The sequence below is a fragment of the Amblyomma maculatum genome, chromosome 10, assembly GCF_055883805.1.
Source record: "Amblyomma maculatum isolate TAMU_Amacu chromosome 10, ASM5588380v1, whole genome shotgun sequence".
NCBI lineage: Eukaryota > Metazoa > Arthropoda > Arachnida > Ixodida > Ixodidae > Amblyomma > Amblyomma maculatum.
Window position 1 is genome coordinate 55,222,711 of NC_139353.1, and position 20,257 is coordinate 55,242,967.

Below are 20,257 nucleotides of genomic sequence, written 5' to 3' on the forward strand. Positions count from 1 at the left end.
AAAAAGGAGCGGAAACACACACGAACACAGAAAAGGCAATAATTGTGAGTTTTCGCGCTTTTACCTAAAATCAACTGTCACCAACAAGCCCCTATCATCGAAGATGCCATAAAAAGGGCTGAAATAAGTAACCGTCATCACATCCTTGTGGAATCACAGCCAACACCACCACACTGTAATCTCATTCTAACCTTCGCAGACAAAATCCCGAATATTAACAAAATCCTGAAAAAACATTTCAATATCATAGAACAAAGTCAACGACTCTCCAAAGTATTTTCGACAGCTCTTCAGGTAACATACAGAAGACCAAAGGATTTACAAAACCACGTTGTCCACTCAACTGTCAATAAACCGAGACCTTTGGGTTGCACGTCATGCGGAAAAAGCCGATGTCAAATCTGTAAACCCATGCAGTCCGCAGCACTGGCTAAAAGCACCCACTCAAATTTCAAACATTTTATACGAGAAGATTTAAATTGCGATTCTAGCAACGTTGTGTACATGCTCGAATGTGGTGACTGTGGTATGCAGTACATTGGCCAAACAGATAATTCCTTCCGATTGAGATTTAATAATCACCGCTCGCACGCTCAAACCCTTCCCAACCTCCCCCTTTCGAAGCACCTTCACAAGGAAGGTCATGAGTTCGATAATCTTAAAGTCACAATGTTACAGAGTGGCTTCAAACCCACTCGTGAGCGCGAACAATGAGAATCATATTTCATTTTTAAATTTAATACTCTGCAACAGGGCTTAAACGAAAACCACGGGGTCCTGTCCTCTCTTCCCATGTCGCGAACACAGGAAAATTCCAACTGTAATGCACAAAGCACACCTAGCCAAGTCATCTGAGGTCATCACCTTTTTTGAATGCCAAAGTGTTTGCCTGTTCTCCTCTTGTCAAGGCCACTTACCTTCAACCGCCCTCCCCCCTTTCTGTTTTCTTTTGCTTGCTTCCGACTTTTTTCTAAGCTAACACCCTTCCTTATCCACCGCCCCTCCCCCCCCCCCCCCCCCTTTTTTTTTTTTGTTGCAGCGGCAACGATTGTTGCGATCTCTTTCTCCCTACCCCCACTCTTCGGCCGTCGGGGCCAGGAAGAGTGACAATAGCCCACATTCTTTCGCAGCAGAGGCTATGCATCCAGGCACCTGTGTCAGCGCAATTCGACAGGCCTGTCGAGCTCAGAGCTGGGCCTGGGATGGCACACCTGGACATCCTCCTTCCCTACAGCATCTGTCTCTTTCGTCTGTCTCTCACGTTTTGTTTTCTTACCCAGGTGGGGTCTGTGTCCAAACGCTTAAAATCGGCAACACGATCCAAGAAGATTCACTCTTGAGAAAGATCGGTATCCGATCGAAACGTCGAGTGAAATAGTACGCGTACATGCCTGTTCTCACCTTTTAGCAGCCTCTGTTCACCCTTGTTGCAGATGCGAATTGATTTTTCTTCATGAATTCCTCCTTTTATGGGTGTTTCTGTACTGTGGCCTTTCCTCTCACACCTGACGCACCTGGACACCACGCTTCGTTTGAACTTTAGCGTTAAGGCTACAGTTGCTAATAATCGTTTCGTCCCGGATGTGACGCATTTCTTCATACATAGAACTGTTTAAGCCAGAAGGATTGTTACGCCTATAAACTCACCTGTACTGTTTCGAACTTTTCATGCCCAGTTGGCTTCGCAACTACAGAGGTACTTTGCGTCTGCCGTGTATACGGTATGTTCATTTTCAAGATTAATCGGGAAATGCTTTTGCTTTAGTTCTGGTAGCCAGGTGCTCTATTGCTATTGGATATAAGAGCAGCCCTAGGTTTATGGGTGATCACAAGACACGCTCAAAATTTACAGCCCATTAGTGGCACTTGGCGTTTAGAAATAGCATGAGCTGCAGGTGAAATGTTTTTGAATATGTAATTTAGATTATTGCAACGTCATTTATAACTTTATAAACGAGGATATCAGTTATGGATTGCAGGTGCGTTAAGTTCTATAGCCAGCGAATGGGCGGCTAGAAAGCAAACAACGAATGCGGCCTTTCCGGACTAGAAAAATCATATTTTCAAATTTATTTGCAGACGCATGGAAACTCTCTAAGAAGGGAGCTAGTAGAAATAATCAGGATTGTAATTCGCATCGCTTGATATTGTCACGTAGCCGTTCAGGCCCGTAACCAGAAGGTTGGTTTTAATTGGGGGTTGACCTAGTAAGCACCGAAGAGCAGGTCCAGAGAGCACTGAGTGACAGCAGCAGACTTTAGCTTCTTCTCGTACGCCATGGGGCCACTTCTTCGAGTCCGCGCACGAGACTCTCGATGAGCAGCCGCCTAACGGCTGCTGTTGCACACGCTACATTACCCCCCTCTCTAAAAAAATAAATGTCAACTTGGTGAATTCGAAAGCAGAGAGAAAAAAAAATAAAGCAAGAAACATGCGTTAGGCGGTGCGCTAATTTTCTCGCGAAAAGTACGGCTTCATGCGCACGATATGGACAACCTCGGATTTCTGCTGGCGACGAGTAGAAGAAAAGCCGTCCGGAAGCACTTCGTACGTGACGTCGCTCAGCTGACGGAGCACTTTGTATGGCCCAAAGTACTGCTTCAAAAGTTTTTCAGATAGTCCCCGACGTCGAATCGGAGTCCAGAGCCACACTCTGTCGCCCGGTGCGAACGTCACTACACGGTGGCGGTGATCGTAACGCTGGGCGTCTCGGCCTTGCTGGTTCCGGAGGCGTGCCATCGCCGGCTGTCGCGCTTCTTCTGCGCGTTGAGTGAACTCCTCGGCGCCAACTTCGAGGTCACGGCCGTCGTGGGGCAACATGGCTTCGAGCATTGTCGAAACTTCGCGGCCATACAATAAGGAGAACGGCGTCATTTGCGTTGTTTCCTGCTGCGCCCTGTTGTACGCAAACGTGACATACGGGAGGACGTCATCCCAAGACCGATGCTCAACATCCACGTACATGGACATCATGTCGGCGAGAGCTTTGTTCAGACGTTCTGTCAAGCCACTAGTTTGTGGATGGTAGGCGCTTGACCTGCGATGGGTAGTGCCGCTTAGCTGCATGACAGATTCCAGTAGCTTGGCAGTGAAAGCAGTGCCTCGGTCCGTTATTATAACTGTCGGGGCGCCGATTAACAATTTCGCTGCCTCGGTTGCCGTACCACGCTGGAGGGCCTTCGTTTCAGCGTAACGCGTGAGGTAATTTGTCGCGACAATTATCCACCTGTTGCCGGAATCAGAGATTGGAAAAGGACCCAACAGATCCATGTCAACTTGTTCGAATGGGCATCTTGGCACTTGAACAGGATGCAGTAAGCCGGCCGGTTTCGCAGGCGGTGTTTTCCGTCGCTGGCAATCATGGCATGTTCTCAAGTAATGTCCTACTGCGGCCGCAAGCTTTGGCCAGTAATAACTCTTCTTAATTCGGGCCAGAGTTCGAGCATACCCCAGGTGACCCGCGGTGGGCTCGTCATGACATGCCTGTAAGATTTCTTCACAAAGAGACTGTGGTACGACGAGGAGGTAATCTCTTCCCGTCGGAGCGAAGTTGATCTTGTATAAGACATTGTTTTGCATGCAGAACGATGAATGCGTTCTGGCGAAGAGACGGGGAACTTCTGTAGTGCGCGCTTCCAGAAAATCGATAAGTGGTGCGAGACCCGGATCGTTACGTTGCTGCTGCGAAACAGTGAGTGCGTCTACGGCTGCGATAAGGGGAAAGTCTGGTTCTTCGTCTTCCCACGCAGCCTCGACAGGTGAACGGGACAAGCAGTCAGCGTCGTTGTGCTGAAGTCCAGACTTATACACGATGGTCATGTCGAACTCCTGTAGCCGTAAGCTCCATCGTGCAAGGTGTCCGGAGGGGTCTCGCAAGTTCGTTAACCAGCACAGAGAGTGGTGGTCACTCACAACCCGAAAGTGCCGGCCATAAAGATAGGGTCGAAATTTCATCACCGCCCATACAACAGCCAGACATTTTTTTTTCGGTGGTGGAATAGTTCGATTCGGCACGGGACAAAGTCCGGCTGGCGTATGCGATAACTCGCTCGGCACCGTCTTGCCACTGGACGAGTACAGCGCCTAGACCCACGTTGCTGGCATCTGTGTGGACCAGACTCTTGGCATTCGCATCGAAATGGGCAAGCACAGGTGTTGTCTGCAAGCGGTGCCGTAACTCGTCGAATGCCTTTTGCTGTTCGTCCGTCCAGGTGAAGGTGACATCATCCCTTGTGAGACGTGTCAACGGAGCGGCAATGCGTGAGAAGTTTTCAATAAATCTGCGGTAATAGGCGCAGAGGCCCAAGAAATGGCGAACTGTCTTCTTGTTACATGGAGTAGGGAATTTGGTGACGGCTGTTGTTTTAGCGGGATCGGGACGAACTCCTCGATGGCTGACGACGTGGTCCAAGAACAGGAGCTCTTCATAGCCAAAGTGACACTTTTGTGGTTTTAACGTAAGGCCGCCAGATCTGATAGCCCGTAGCACAGCGGAGAGACGTTGGAGGTGTTCCTTGAACATTGGTGAAAACACAACGTCGTCCAGGTAGACTAGACACATCTGCCATTTAAGACCAGATAGAACTGCGTCCATCATTCGCTGAAATGTCGCTGGAGCGGAGCACAATCTGAAAGTAGGACTTTGAATTCATAAAGCCCATCGGGCGTGACAAACGCTGTCTTCTCGCGATCACGTTCATCGACTTCGATCTGCCAGTAACCGCTCTTAAGATCAAGCAATGAAAAGTAGCGCGCGTGGCGCAGCCGGTCTAATGAGTCATCAATGCGTGGCAGCGGGTAGACGTCTTTTTTTGTGACCTGATTGAGCTTACGGTAGTCCACACAGAACCTTAAACTTCCGTCTTTCTTCTTAACGAGGACTACAGGCGAAGCCCAGGGACTCCTCGATGGCTGGATGACACCGTCATTTAACATCTCGTCGACCTGTTGAGCAATGACTTCGCGTTCCCGCGGTGACACTCGGTAGGGTTTCTGTCGGACTGGTCGGATGCGGTCGTCGGTTATTATGCGGTGCTTGGTCAAGGGCGTCTGTTCAACCGCGGAGGCGGATGAGAAGCAGTCTTGGAACTGAAAGAGTAGCCCGACGAGTCTTTCCTTCTCTGCCGGTGATAGAGCGGGATTCACATCAGGGTTGAAGTTGGGCGTTTGGCTGGCAGACGTGTTGGTCTCAAGAACAAAGCAGTCGTGGGCAGCTTCTGCGACACCTTCAAAGTAAGCTACCGTGGTGCCTTTAGCGATGCGTTGCCGTTCGTTTCCGAAGTTCGTAATCAGCACGTGAGTTAGGCCATTAGTCAGATGAACTATACCGCGTGCAACGCAGACTCCATGATGTAACAGAAGCTCTGTGTTCTGTTCGGCAACACCGGCAGCACAGGACTGGTCGTCGCACCTGACTGTGAAGAGAGCAGACGAACGTGGCGGCATGGATACATCCGCGTCAACGATGCGTAAAGGTGCGTGGCGTCGTTCTGAGTCAGCGGTCATTGTTGCAGGCGTCGAAAACGTTACAGTACGGCGAGGAACATTACTAATGGCCCCATGCTCACGTAAAAAGTTCATGCCGAGTATGAGGTCCTTGCAGCAGTGCGGCAGGATAACAAAAACGGCTACAAAGGCTGAATCGGCGATGGTTACTCGGGCAGTGCATCGTCCGATCGGCGTCATAAGGTGACCGCCAGCAGTACGAATTTGCGGCCCCAGCCATTCAGTTTTCACCTTGGAGAGCCGATCTGCGAAATTCTTGCTTATTATTGAAAAGTCTGCTCCGGTGTCTACCAAAGCGGTTACTGGGTGTCCGTCGACGAGAACGGAAAGGTCGGCGCTAACAACGTGATCGGCTTGAGGCTGATTGGGAGTTTCGGGTTCATGGGGCGGCGGAGGCATCGTAGTCACAGCATCGGGCTGAGTCGTCACGGGAGGGTCTTCGGGACATCGATTCCGTTCGTCAGCAACCTGCCCCCCTGAGGTCGCCGCCTTCAGTTTCCCCGGTGTGGGCTTGGCGACCGGCGCATCGGCACATGATTAAACTCACGGCGGCCGGGTGACGAGTAGCGCACGGGGGACGACTGTGTACTGTCGCTCGAAGAGGTTGCCCGGGTTGCCAGATATTCTTCGATTTCTGGAGGGCGTTCGCCGACCCGGGGACGCGGGGAATCACGAGCAAAACCCCGAAGACCGAGTTCACGGTATGGACAATGACGGTACAAGTGGCCGGGTTCTCCGCAGTGGTAGCCCAGCGGCCGTTGGCGAGGAGTGCGCCAGACGTCTGCCTTCTGTACCGGTTGCTGCGTGACGGGGCTCTGCTGGGATGGCGGCTGGTAGGGAGGCTGGCAGGATAGTGGCTGAGGAGCGGACGGCTGCATGACGAGGCTCTGCTGGGTTGGCGGCTGGTAAGAAGGTTGGTAGAACGGTGACTGCAGAGTGGGCGGCGGCTGTGCTTCGAAACGAAGCTGTTGCGCAGGAGCACTGCAGGCCTTCGAAGAGCCGCTGCGTAGTTCATAGAACGTGGCTCCAATAGTGAATCAGGCGGTGAAAATGTCTGACGGATTTCTTCACGCACGGCTTCGGTGACCGCTGCGGCAGTCGGGTTAGGCGATCCAAGATTGAACTTGAGGAGCTCCTCGCGAACTACCTCGCGGATCAGCTCACGCAGAGAGTGAGCTTCAGTGGACCCGTTCAATGTGGCCACACTGCTGAAGGGTTGACGACAGGCAGACTCCGTGCGCCGGTATCGTTGCTGAAGGGCTCGCTCAATGAGGGTAGCTTCATTGATGAAGTCCGCGACGGTTTGGGGTGGACTGCGAACCAGACCAGCGAAGAGGGGTTCTTTTACGCCCTGCATCAGGTGGCGCAACTTCGCTGATTCTGTCAGGTCGGGATCAGCCCATCGGCAGAAACGGATCACGTCCTCAGCGAACATGGCCACGCTCTCGTTAGGTAATTGCACACGAGCGTCTAGGAGGCGGCGTGCGCGATCACGGCGGTCATGGCTGGCAAAAGTGTCCCGCAGCTGCTGGTGAAAGGAATCCCAGCTTTGAAGACTGGCTTCCCTATTCTCATACCACGTTTTTGCGCAGTCTTCAAGGGCGAAATATACATTGCGCAGCTTCTGAGCAGGGCTCCACTGATTGAATTGCGCCACTCGCTCGAACTGGTCGATCCAGTCGTCAACATCTTCCGCAGTAGCTCCATGGAAACTGGGGGGCGTACGAGGCTGCTGAAGCAGCAACTGATGCTGACTTGCCTGTGCCATTACAGAAGTCTCGAACTGCTGGTCAGCTGGCGTCGGTTCAGGTAGAGGAGCGAATTCCGGCGCCAGACATCGGAGGCGAGGGCTGCAGCGATGAACGGGTGTCGACACGAGCGGAAGCCGGTTGGGATTCGATGAGCGGCTGCGAGAGGCCCGAGACATGTAATTCAAGGCCTCACCTCCCCCTGTGTCACGTAGCCGTTCAGGCCCGTAACCAGAAGGTTGGTTTTAATAGGGGGTTGACCTAGTAAGCACCGAAGAGCAGGTCCAGAGAGCACTGAGTGACAGCAGCAGACCTCAGCTTCTTCTCGAACGCCACGGGGCCACTTCTTCGAGTCCGCGCACGAGACTCTCGATGAGCAGCCGCCTAGCGGCTGCTGTTGCACACGCTACAATATTTAGCAACTGTTTATTTGGCTGTTTGAAGTACACATATTTCCGGATTCTAATTGGAGGCAATAAGCCAAGTCAACTGCAGAGAAAAGTCGTGAACAGGCGTATGCACTACAATTATTTTCAAATTGTCAGGGTGAATTTGCTAAATGCGTAAATTCCCTTATAACTAACCATCTGGTTTGTCCTATAATAATATAAAGCAAAAGATGCCGGCTTGGTTGCCATGACTTCGTCCATTATATCCTTAGGTATGTTCCAGTGACGTCGAAGGGTGCGGTATCAGAATAGACAAGACCGAATTTATCGGATTATTACCTATGTCAGGAAATTCGGTCGCCGCCATTTTCTGCAGATTCTCCTTTGAGGGGCATCTGTCACTTTCTTCTTACGTTTTAGTCGTCTATGTTTCAAAATCATCACATAACAGCCTTATTTTATTGTCGTTAGGAATTTGTATTTTTAGTTGTGGTAGATTTTATATGAAAAACAAGAATTCACTACTTACAGAGGCACCTTTTGAACCTGCTGATTATTTTAGATGTTAAGTTTTGAAGAAAAAGCTGCAAAAAGCTGCAATAATTTGGAAATTAAAAGTAAATTTTCTTCTAATTTGCACTGCGCAAACCTACTTTTTTTCGTTATCAATCTGCTTTCAGTAAATCGTCAGTGATTGTTTCCACCTCATTTTTGTTCGTTTGTGCGTGCTTGGAGATAGAATACAAAGTTATTCTGACCTTTAGAACACTGATCAATATTGTATACCATAACAAAGATAAGGCTTGACGATTATAAGTTTACATTACCTATATTATGACTACAGTATTAAGGTTTTCCTAATTGTCCAAGTAATTCTGGCATCAACAAAATAAATTGTGTGTCCTTGTCCTAGTGATTTAGCTTAGGAAATGAAAGGTTTTTGAAGGGGCTATTCCTCATTAAAGCTAACAATTCAACATCGCAGCGACAATTAAAACGTGGGGATTCAGATAAGATTTCACTTTATCTGACAAACTAGAAGAAAACGGAAAAGGTCATTGTAGCTTTTTCTTTGAAACACCAAGAGTTTGATTGAGACACGTGTTATATTCCACAATTCACAGAACCAGTTAATGCAGAATCTATGGACGAGGATTCATACAGAGACGTCGACGGCGTGTGGATGCACAAGTTTTTCCGTGACGAAAGAATCCGTTCTGCCATCAAGTATAAGCCATGCGAAACCGACGTAATAATTGTAACTTACCCAAAGTGCGGTACACACTGGATGCAAGTCATCATCTGGAATATTATAACGCGTGCAAAATCCATTTCTGACATTGCTGAATTCAGACTCATGTGCCCATTCATTGAAATGACCGGAGCTGCAGCAGCTGAGAATCCGGCATGAATGGGACCCATCATGACCCACCTTCCAATGAGCGTTTTTGCTCCACGGCTGCAGGCGAAGTATGTATATATCGCAAGGAACCCTTATGACTGTGCTGTCTCTTACTTCCACTTCATCAACGGTCTGACGCCGAAGACAGTCTCCAACATCTCGTTCCAAATGCTCCTCTCATTGTTCTTGAACGGGAAGGTAAGTAAACATTTTCTCTTTCTTCCAGATATAAAACAGAACTCTTATTAAACAGGAAATTCTTCAGGCTCTGCAACCTAATTATTCTGCCAATTATTTGAAATAAATGATAACTTCGCTTCTTAGCAGCAAAGTGTGACAGGGTTAACAGCCTTTAAAGTAATTAAAATCTATTCGGGACGCTTGTAATCTTCTTTACATTTACTCTGATAGCTTCACTCCATTATGGAGAAGAAACTGAGTCTACACATGGTCAGGGCACTCAAAACTCATAGTGAAGATTGTATCGCAATAGAACGAGGTTATTTAAAAATAGCTATTCTTTGCCTCTCAAAAAATCTAGTATGTCGATCTTTTAGGCACTTTACGTCAGTTTTTTATAACTGTTTTGTGCAGGTAATTTACGGCGACTATTTTGACCATCTTCTTCCTTGGTACGAGTGTAGGCATGACGCCATCGTTCTGTTCAGCACATACGAGCAACCAAAATCAGACATCAAGACTCAGGTGCTCCGTATTGCCGACTTCCTGGGAGAAAGCCACGGCGCCTGTCTGCGTGAAGATGAAGACATGCTGAAACGAATCATAGAGGTATCTAGTCTGGAGAGTATGAAACCTCTCTTTAAAGTCACGCCAGTAGAAAGGATGAAAAAAACACTGACCTTAGCGTCGCGAAAATGTATGCCATTCGAAACGCCGCAGGACATTCCGAACAGCGTGGAAATGCACGAGGGGTCAGGACTTGTGCGGAAAGGAGTTGTTGGCGACTGGAGAAGCTGTTTCACTCCTGACCAGATTGTAATAACAAAAGAGTGGATAGCGAGAAAAACTAAAGGCAGTGATGTAATGTCGCTATGGCAGGACTGCGACCTCCCGGGTTGATGACTGTGTGCCAATTTTTGATGCATTTACTGGAATGTGAATGTAATGTGTTAAGCTTCAGAATAGCGGCAAGAAGATTAGGATAGAGTGCGTTAGATGCTAATGGCATCCTAACTGCTTTCTTTGATAGCAAATGCGGATGCAACAAACAATACTTAGTAGAACTCTCTTAGTTACGTTTTAGAGGATGAGGCTTTTACCTCTGTTGTGCTTTGACAAGTCTTCACCCTAGATTTGCATAGTTGCTCTTAGCAATGGTACCTCAAATATGCACCAAAATGCAGGTCTCTGATCGCTAATATTGCATTAGCTGCCTGATTCAGGCTGTAATTGCTCACTGCATGCTATGATATTATTATATAGAGTCAAATTCCATTGCGGTAAGGTGACGACTGACGTTGGACATACATGTGCCCTACTATGGAGTGCAGTCGAATTCAAACTCTTACTGTGATTACAGCTCTACAGACTTCTATACTAGGTTATGCCATTTCACTACTTCAGTACTTTACCGTGAAATCACATCGCACAGAAAACGAGAGCCCTGCATTTCGCTTCCATCGAAATTGAGGCTGGCGCTGCAAATAATCGATAAGCATCCTGAGGTGAAGCAGTCGAGAGCCTTAACCACTACGCGATAGCGGCGGTTGCTACAAAGTGCCACATACTGCAAGAAGCTCATGAAGCGTTGGAACGAAACTGTTGGTTTATCTTGTAACCGCCCAGAATGCTTTAAACACTAGGCAAAATGAACAAAAATGAACTAATAACTTTTATTTTCTTGCGTTTGCGACACACAAAGTGTGAGAGGCAAAGAAACTAGTTTAAATCAACGTCTGGCATGGTTCTTCAATAAGAACTCGACATGTCAGTCAGCATTGAGAGTTGATACCTCAAGTGCTGAAGAGTTCACACGCTATACATCTCTATTATTACGGCAGAGAGCAGGACATTACGTCATGTTTAAGGTCTTAGTTGAACGTTCATTTCGGATAGTTTGTACAGATGCATATTTGTGCTTGACCGCACGAAGAAGAACGACGCTGGTCGCACTGTTTTAAAAATATGTTTCAGTGCCTCTGAAAGCATTCATAGTTTTCCAGAATGTAGTTCAGAAAAGAAAATTTATCACTTGTTCTGCATCTGTGTACCACAAACAGTTCAATGTCTAATATGTTTCATTTAATTTCTACTCGAATATCTTGATGACGGCATGAATATTTCACAGCGGTAAACACCGAAATAACCCGTAAGCTCCGATTGATACCAGAAGCTTTTGGATCCCTTTGCATGTTTGGCATTACAAACAATCCTTTTCTTTAGATTTATTTGCTGACAGCCTAATGAGAACTTTTAGTGGGACTATCATGATGTCATAGATAATGTAGGCGGACCATTTACACCGCTCCCACCATCCCCATCCGAATACGTTTCAAGTGACACCAGCTGTTCCACAGGACATTACCGGCCTCTTTCTATAGACGAGGGCAGTACGCGCGAAACCTGTCTACGATAGATAGATTTCCTGCGACATATTTACTCCAGAGAGTAGATGATTAAACAAGCATTACCGTAGCTTCTTAGGCAGAGCTACAGATGCAAAAATCGGATGTCATTGTTTTTGATCGATCTTGGCAGCGCGTGATTGTTTTTTCTTTAATTGGTGACTACCAATCTGGATGATTATACTTTCACCTTACGTTTCACTTCAGGCCTTCACCCAGGCTATTGTTGCTGAAAAGACGCCCTCCAAGCAGGTGCATCTATCTTTTGTCATACGCCTTACATTCCAACGGCCTCCTGTTCACTTAACAATCCTGTTCACTTAGCAAGCTGGAATAGCTCGGTGTTGTCAAGCCCCTCTGTCCTATGTGCACATAAGGAATGCTGACGCTTGACTGAGCCCACCGCCTATCCGCTTACCATACCAACCTCTTCTAGAAAAAAAAACGAATATTTCTGGGTAAAATCAATTATTCCTAAATTTTGAGCCCTTTAAGGAAGCGAGACCAGATATACCCCGTGTTCACAGAAGTTCAGTGAGTTTCGCAGACAAACAGGCCACGAAGCACTATAGCAGCTGCAACAGACGACACCAGACATCGCCTCTATGCCCATGTGCAATAAGCATTTTTGCTTAAAAATGCTGCCGCACCAAATGCACTGCCGTTAGAGAGAGCATATGCAGCGCCGCGTTCAAGGTGAGTGTAGATGAACCCTCTACATTTTCGGATAACATCACTCTCGGTGATTCACACTCCAACTTCGCCTGCTGTTTTACGTTTTTCCGCTGGTGTAGGCTGACAGAGAAATTGTTTTCACGATAAGTGCAGGTGCACCAAAAGTAAAACAGAGCACGCGTGCGGTGGTTTAATTCAGCCAGAGCTTTCTATTAGCAGATGCGCAGCTTTGGACTAGAGGGTATCTGCACATCTGAATAACCCATCTTAATTTTGTGATGCTTGTCTAATCGGTGGATTGCTTTGAGCGAAAATACTCTACAGTGGCGATTAGGTTGCGCTGGTAAACGTCGCGGCGCTTTAAGATTCGTCAAGGAAACCACTCCTTTCATCCTACGTTACCATATAGGCTTCGCGTTGCGCTTGCTGGCTTGTTCGTTAGTCTGCAGTGTATATACATTCGTGGATCGACTGGGTATGCGCGATTGTAATGTAACCACGGCAGGCACTTTGGTCTAAATTATTGGCATTCACCATTAAGCAGAAAGCGTGATGGCGCCGAGCAGCGACCCCATACCCCAGCGATAATGAGAGCATTACAACATAGAGACGGTGAGCCTATAATGTACAGATCCACTCTCTTTCACTGCTGTATATTTAGTGATAGAGCGAGCAGACTGGCAGTTTTAACAAGTTTAACGAATACTCGCATCCTCCGTTTTAGTTCAGCGCGTCAATACAATATTTTACAAAAAGAAACTTTACTGAAGATAAAGAACACAACCAAGGCTCTTCATGTCACCATGTTGTGGTGTTCATGTTGTTGCGTGCTGCACGGCGTTGAACGCCACACGCCACGCCAGGCTCGCGAGAAAGCAATCGTAACTCTCGTCAATCGTGAGGGTGATAACAGCGATGACAATGACGATGCCGTTATCGATATTGATAATGATGCTTGTAGTGAAGATGATGACGCTGCAATTAGGGATAAAGGAAAAAATGGTAGTAGCAATGAAAATGGCGGTGCGTTTAGTTGGTAATGATCTGATGCGCTAGTAATGTTGTTGGTGATGATATTAGGGAGGAAATGACGATACAGTTAAGGAAAAACAGTACGGTGAAGTCGCCATTGTGGTCTAAAGGGGACTTAAGGGCAATGTTTTTCTGCAATGGTCAGTTTTTAACAATAGGTACTTTTTAAGAACTTTTCTTTTCATCTTTATCAATGCTTACGGCGCCGCGCCTTTATTCTATGAAAGCTTTCAGGTAGTGGAACTGACTGATGATTTGCATGTGTTTGTACCCGCAATGATCAATAGATAGCGCCTTTTATTTGTGAGGACAATATTTACGATGTAAATCGAAAAACCAAAATGCGGAAAGCAAGCCTCGACCTGCGATTTTCTCAGAAAGAAATCACTCGCACCGGTTAGATCCAAATATTTCTCGTGGGAAGCGAGTATAGCAACCTCAAAGCAGTCGCCCCCAGCTCATCATCCGGCGTGTTAACGTGATATTATTTTGAGCTATGCACTTCATGGCGCCGTCTTCATAAACTTCCATTCGTTCAAAGCGAATCCAAATACACAGTTATAGTTTTTACCTGTTAAGTTGAGCTAAGTGGGGCCAAATTTGTATTCTAGTTGCCCTTAATGCCCTAATTCGCCTATTTTTATGACCTTTGGCTGAAACCTGATACTGAAATCCTAGTGACGGGCTGAATTCGAAACAAAAAGAGATGTGCTTTCGCGCGTATTCGCGTTGCCAACTTGTATAAATTGATAACAATGCTTTTTTTTTTATTTCGCTTTGTAGGAATATCAAATATGCTATCCATAAGGGTTCTTCCTCCGTTCTTTCTCTATTGCGGTAAATCTAAGTTACTCCAAAGAGTCATAATGTCACTGCCACAGGTATTTTTTGCAATCCAAGTCTGCATCAACTTTATCTGAACCGGCGAGAAGTAATTTTTCCAATCCCCTACAATCCCCTTCCTTACAAATCCTGTGCCTTCGTGCGTCTCGACGTGATCCACCTGCATTTTTGCCAGCATAGCGAATGCTTTCGAGGACTTTTTTGACGCCGCTTCTACAATTTTGCTAATTTGACCTGGTGCCTTGTACTTCAAGAAATCTCTCATGCTTTCTAAACTACACGCGTCCAGGACACTCTGAACCAATGTTTTCATCTTGCTGCAAGGCTGCGGCATGTTCTTCGCCGAGGAAGCTTGCGATCCTCAGGACCTGTTCCCTAGTGTTCGCTTTCAGCTGCTCGTAGGTGAGAAACAGGATGTTGTCATCGTGCCTTCGATCGTACCACGGAAGTACCTGCTCGAAGTAGTAGGCGCTGAAGAAGCTAATAGCACCATCTCATGCCAATAAACGCCCCAGCGATCTGACGCCAGTGATTGTTGATATTGCCACCTAGCGTTGCCAGGTGGCGCATGACTGAGGTGTGAAAGGAGGACGAAGTTGAAGAGGACGATAAAGTGTCGCTTGCACGTTTGCGTCTGTGCGGCTGTGTTGTGTCTGGGCTACCCCCTGCTATCATTGGTATCCTTAGTCACCGTGTACGTGACATTCTGGTGGAGCTGCTGGGTAAAACGATCGCCTATGCAAGAATCTCCATCTACAAGACGTCGCGCCAGCCCTGTACCATTGGACACCCCCGTGCATCGCTCCAGTCGACGGCTCCAGGGACTGTCTCCGGAGTTTCAGCCATCACCCGCCGCCATGACATCTAGTGCTCCTGCTCAGCAGGTAACGGGCGTCGCACCGGCCTGTAACTACACCTTGCAGGCCCCTCGGGTACCGAAGTCTTTCCATGGTGACCTCTGAGGATGTGGAGGACTGGTTCCTTCAGTTTGAACGTGTCGCTGCTTTCAACCAGTGGGACGATGCTGCCAAACTAAGGAACGTCTACTTCAGCCTTGAGGACGGCGCCCGTATCTGGTTCGAAAACCGAGAGCAAGTATTAACTTCGTGGCGGGAATTCCGTCGTCAACTGCTCGAGGCTTACGCTAGCGTGGATCGTCGCGAGCACGCAGAACGTGCCATTCACTCTAGCATCCAAAGGCCGAATGAGAGTGTCCAAGCGTACGTCGAGGACATGACGCGCCTCTTCAGGCGAGCCGATCCCGCCATGTCCGAGGACAAAAAGGTCAGGCACTTGATGCAGGGTTTGAAAGAGCAGCTGTTCGCAGGCCTTGTGCGAAACCCTCCGTCGACTGTAAACGGATTCCTTGCGGAGGCCACCACAATGCAAAAGGTGCTACAACAACGTGCCGTGGCTTATGACCGACCTTTTCCTACAAGCACAATCGCGGAATCATTTGCATCTTCAGAGCGGCATCCCGATGCATTGCGCGAACTGATTCGCAGCGTCGTGCGCGAAGAACTAAGCAAGTTCTGGAGCCCTCTGCAGCAATCGCCAACTTCCGTTTCTGCTATAGTGCGGGAGGAGGTGCTGCAGGCACTCAAGAGCCCTCTTTCGCCTGTAGTTCCGAGCCCACCATTGCTGTCGGGGACCGACAATCGTCCCACATATGCGGATGCTGCAGAGTCAGGCTTCACCACCGCCCATTCTCGCGTCACCTACAGTTCCGCTGCCCTCAGTGCAGCCAGTGCAGAACTTCGACAATCGTCCGCTGCCCCGACGCAAAGCCAACATTTGGCGCACGCCTGACCGCCGTCCGCTTTGCTTCCACTGCGGTGAACCAGGACATCTCTACCGGGATTGTCCGTATCGACGCCTCGGTCTCCACTTCTTCCGCATCGACTCGCCTCCTCCCCGGTTTGGTCAACGACCCCGAGTTATTGAGGAGTACCTGGCGGAGCAGCGTTCTTCATCTCGTTCGCAGCGTCAGCCCCGCTCGCCTTCGCCAAGGCGCTCCTCCTCGTTCACCTACGGTTCCTCGCGAGAGGACCAAGGCCGCTCGTCTAGCCCTCATCGGGAAAACTGAAAACAGCGACCTTCGGGGGCGAGGCCGCTGGTAGTCGCTGCGTTGAAGACCTCCGGTCGTCGCCGCTTCGATCCGACCGCGAGCTGCTGGTACCGCCACCTAGGGAAGCAAAAAGCATTTCTCTGGACATTCCGGTTATTTTAGACGGTCGCACTACGGTCAATGCATTAGTGGACACCGGTGCCGATTATTCAATTTTGAGTGCTCGCATGGCGACTGTTTTGAAGAAGGTGCTCACTGCTTGGCCAGGTGTGTACCTTCGAACCGCCGGCGAAAGGGGATGTGCACGGCTAGCATTCAGATTAACGGAGTTACGTTCGCCGTTAGTTGCGTTGTTTTAAGTGACTGCTCCCGTGACCTTATCCTCGGCATTGACTTTCTGCGGGAGTACGGAGCAGTTATCGGCCTGCGAAATAGACTCGTCACGTTTTCGATGGGACAATCTACCGAACAAGATAGCAGCAGTCCTTGCAATACCGCACTTCGTGTTTCCGCTGAGAGCCTCTCGCTGCCGCCGCGAAGCAGTGCTCTTGTGGAAGTTACCTGTGACGATTTCCGTACCGGTGATGCTGTAGCGGAGGCGAACCATTCACTCCTGCTTGCTCAAGGCATTTGCGCTCCCCGAAGTTTATTGTCGTTTCACAATGGTCGGGCTGCACTCCTTGTCACAAATTTTTTCTAATGAGCACCGACACTTGTTCCCGGGGGACTGCTATCGCTTTTGCTGACCATGTTAAGCACGATCCGGTCTATTTTGCATCCACGGCAGTAGAAACTAACGAGCCATCTCTTGACAACATCGACATTAACTGTCACTTGTCAAAGGAGAAACGGCGGGCCTTAGAGCACTAGGGCAAACTCCTGCTGGATAGGGTATACTTGCATGCGCCAGTTCATTTATCGATTGCGTCACCCGTTTAGATGCCTGCTTGAATGACTGTGCGGAAACTCACGTGCGGCTGCGTGATGCGTTTTTGCTAGCTTTTCTTTTGTTTTCTTCCTCCGGGGACTGTTCATTGTTCAAACTTGTCTGCTTTCTAATTTCTGCAGGTATTAGCAATGTACTATCTTCACTCGAACTCTGTGCGCTTTTCTCCGATCTTGTTTGTGCCGTCACTCTGATTGGCTACGCTGTTTTGTGATGTCATACCCAAGTGGTCTTGCAAGGGTAAGTTAAACAAAGTCCGGTATAGCCGCCGCTCCAACACGCGAGCCTACCCGACCGATTTTTGAAGTTCGCCAGACTACAGGGACAATAGTGAAGCCTATAGCTAACGATGACCATTTGTAATGCTTTCCGAGTAAAAAAAAAAAAAAGTAACTGCGAAACAGCGGCAATACCTTTCCAGAGAGAAAAAGCGGAAGGAACTTTTCGAAGGAGACATCCGTGTAAGTCTTCGACGTCAGTCCCTTGAGGAAGTGGTAGTAAGAAACTGCACAGTCGTAAGGGTTTCTGGCCACGTAGATATATCTTGCAGATACTCCTGGTGGAAACATGCTGAATGGGAGGTGAGTGATTATGGGCCCGATCCTCGATGGGTTTTCAGCCGGTCCCGCTCCAGTTACTTCGATGAAAGGGCACATGAGACCAAATTCGCCGATATCGGTGGTCGGTTTCGCCCGCGTCAATATGTTCCAGATGATAAACTGCGCCCAGTTAGTGCCACATTTGGGGTATGCTACAAGAATGATATCTCCTTTCCGTGGTTTGTAACTGATTGCTGACATCATGGTCTTATCGCTTTAAAAAGGTAGCATCGGGATCCCGTTTACATCTCTATACAACGATTCGTCCATTCTTGATTTGTCGCTTACTACCTGGATCAGCAATGAAAAAAAAAAAAAAGAACTGTGTTTCACCCGTCACACTGCCTTCAAATCAGAATTGAACAACTATTTTTAGCTACGAGACATCTACTATTCCTATTAGTAAGTATACTGCACCAGTTATAACGTGAACTGCATCTGTTTATGCATAAAATATTCACTTTCCTGAGAATGATTTTTGATAACATTAGAAATGAAAATAGCTCTCCAAGCACAAAGAAAGAACTACATATAAGATATCCAAAGCCTTATTAATTGATTACTTGTATAAGATACACGTCAGTCTCACGTTTTCATTTTTATTCATTCCAAAAGCTTACTCTAGTAGCCCCAATCCAGGAACGCAACGTATATCTGTAAAATTTCGAGCAACATTCTAAAATGTACTATTTCAAAAACAGAGGCAATGTTTTGAGACACAATTGTTTCCGTTATTTGCACTATGAACCCGACATAATTACCCTAAACCATATTCTTTCCTCATTGCTTTCTTGGCAATAGCATTGTCAACCTTTTTTCTTGCTTAGAAGTGAGAACATTATCGAGAACAGAGTCGCAAAATCCTCCTCAGCATCCAGAGGTATCACGAAAAAGGTATAGCAAGCAATATTGCGGCTTAACACCCGGAGGTGGCCGAAACCAGAACTGGCGTAAAAATTAAAATGTTTACATATTTTTTTTTGCAATGAGTGGAGCGCGAAGCAAGATCTCTACATGAACCAGTGTTCCTTAGGAGTTTCGTAAACCAATACTTTCTTTCTCGCTATTCTCCGCCTAGAAATTATGCTTGTAAAATCGCCAGTGTAAAGATCGTTTAGGCATAATTTATTCTGAACAAAAGTAATCATATCGCTGTAAAATAAAGCGAATTGCTTGGCCATTATACATGTAACAGGTATCACCTTTATTGTCGCGGTAGCTCAGCGGTCAGGGCGCTCGACTGCCGAAGCCGAGCACATGGAATCGAATCACGTCTGCTGCCCCCTTTTTCGATGGAGGCGAAAAACAAGGTGACCGTGTGCATTGTGATTTCAGTGCAAGTTAACCCCTGGCGGTCAACATTTCTGATGCGCTCAACTACGGAGTTTACCATAGCCTGAGCCGCTATGATAAACGCTATAAACTGAACAAAAAAAAAACCTTTATTGTACTGCATCTTTACGGCAAGTATTGTGACACATTCATGATTACTGCCCATAGTAAAATTGTCCCAGGCAGAGAAGCCGCGTTTGCAAAGTTTCCATATGAGAATACATACACTAAAATGGAATGAAAGTATCTCAAATATAAAAGCTTACCTTGCAGCAGAGAGTTTCACTGCCGCGTATCATTGGCAAGCGAAGTGGCTGGACTGAGGATGGCGGAAAGAAAGCCTCATTTATCGCGCACAGTTGCATTGGTTTGTCTTTTTTATCTCCCATTATGGTATTACAATCTGATAAAGAGATGAGGTAAATGAGTCTTTTTCTGGCGAATCGGTAAGATAGCTAGACAGCCCTATGAAGGAGTGCCTCTTCTCGTCAGGATAGCAGTCTAGATGTAGGAACGCCGTTCAGCTTGTTAGGCATGTATCGTTGAACACTATCGTCTGAAGCAGCTACATTTATTACTAATAAATTACGTTCATGAATACTCGGGCAGCCATTTACTAAGAAAAAACGTTCCACCAACCCTATTACATGTGCTGCATGGAATAGGACGACGTTGAAAAAATAATATAGAAAAATAGTGCATACAGGGCGGAAAGCTGGGCCACATGGAATACGCTGACGACTTGAAAACCAAGCGCGAAAGAAACACGAAGATGTCTGCCTCGTCGTTAAGTCCTCTTGTTTCTTTTGCGCTTTGTTTTCAAATCGTGAGCGTATTGAAAGACCCTGAAATTAACTACAGTACAAAAAAAAAAATCATTGGCAAATATGGTGAAAAGCAACGGAGATAAAACCGCACCTTGTGGAACACCAGTCTATATGGGCACATTTACTGAAACATTCTTTGTTTAAGGATACTAATTGTGATCGGTCGGAAGTATAGTTTGTTAGCACATCATGAAGTGGTTCACGGAAACCTGAACAATGTAATTTATTTATTATAATAACATAGCTAACAGTATTAAAGACTTCATTAGCACCCTCCCCGCCGGGGTGGCGCAGTGGTTACGGCGC

The 20,257-nt window shown here is 47.4% G+C and overlaps 2 pseudogenes; one reads left to right on the forward strand and one right to left on the reverse strand.

Moving 5' to 3' along the window:
• The first annotated feature begins 8,786 nt into the window (after nt 1-8,786).
• Nucleotides 8,787-10,124, forward strand: LOC146176524 (sulfotransferase ssu-1-like; annotated as a pseudogene).
• A 2,995-nt stretch (nt 10,125-13,119) lies between these two features.
• LOC146176525 (sulfotransferase ssu-1-like) lies at nt 13,120-18,062 on the reverse strand (annotated as a pseudogene).
• Between the last annotated feature and the right edge of the window lie 2,195 nt (nt 18,063-20,257).